Source organism: Ochotona princeps, chromosome 15 (genome assembly GCF_030435755.1).
Source record: "Ochotona princeps isolate mOchPri1 chromosome 15, mOchPri1.hap1, whole genome shotgun sequence".
NCBI classification, from domain to species: Eukaryota; Metazoa; Chordata; class Mammalia; order Lagomorpha; family Ochotonidae; genus Ochotona; species Ochotona princeps.
The window spans coordinates 55,042,083-55,043,256 of NC_080846.1; the positions used below are offsets into that span (position 1 = coordinate 55,042,083).

At 45.6% G+C, this 1,174-nt stretch overlaps 1 pseudogene; it reads left to right on the forward strand.

The window, feature by feature from the left end:
- Window positions 1-538: 538 nt before the first annotated feature.
- Window positions 539-1,174, forward strand: LOC101530079 (mediator of RNA polymerase II transcription subunit 28-like; annotated as a pseudogene).

Sequence of the window (1,174 nt, forward strand, 5' to 3'; positions counted from 1 at the left end):
GACTTGAAACAAATGAGGTTGTTCATTGGTACTGTTCTGATGCAATGCAATGCTGGAAGTTTTACCTAGAAGTATTAGGCAAGAAAAGAAAATTAGAGTGTCCAAATAGCAATGGAAGAACTCAGATGACCCCCTGTTTGCAAATGACATGATTCTATATAGAGAGAAACCAGAAGATTCCACCAAGACACTGTCGGAACTGATAGGTTTAGCAAAGTTGTAGGATACAACATCATTATTCAAAAAGTATTAGCATTTTTAGCACCAATAATCAGCGTGCTAAGAGAGAAATTGTAAGAGGAATCTCATTCACAATAGCTATAAAAATACCTTGTTTAGCCATGTAAAACACAGTTAAAATAAAAGTATGAAAACACTTGTGAAAGAGGTTGAAAAGAATAAAAAAAAAAAAACACTGCAAAGATCTATGTTTGTGTATTGAAAGCCTTAATATTGTCGAAATGTCCATATCACCCAAAGACATTTAGAATTTCAATGAAATCTCCATTAAAATAGCAATAACATTCTGATTCCAAACATGGCGGCGCCGCTGGGATATGTTCTCCGAACAGCCGCTGGGCCCTCGGCCACCAGGATCTGGGCTCCCGGGTCAGGCTTTGCTTGTTCAAGCAGCACCAGGCGTCCCGAGAAGTTCTAACAGTACCTTAGGGGTGGAGGAGTTCGAATCATCATTCGAGGCTTGCTTTGCCTCTCTGGTGAGCCAGGACTATGTCAATGGCACTGAACAGGACGAAATTCCAACTGGTGTTGATCAGTGCAGCCAGAAGTTTCTAGATACTGCAAGACAGACAGAATGCTTCCTCGTGCACACACACACAAACACACACACACACACACAAAAGGATTGCAGTTGTCTGTGCAAAAGTTGGAGCAAGTTTTCAAAGAGGATGTCTCGGAGTTGCAGCGGAAGAACACGCTGGTGTGGAAGCACCTGACCAAGCTGAGGCATTGGCAGCAGGTGCTGGAGGACATCAACGTGCGGCACGAACAGCCAGCTGAGATGCCCAGGGCTCGTGGGCCTACCTGGAGCAGGCGCCTGCCAATATCCCTGCCCCTCTGCAGCCCACCTGAGGCCATCTGGGCGCGGTTCTGCCTCACAACTTCCCCTGGGGCCTTGGAAGAACTCTTTGCTACACGACCGGGATGATTTGGG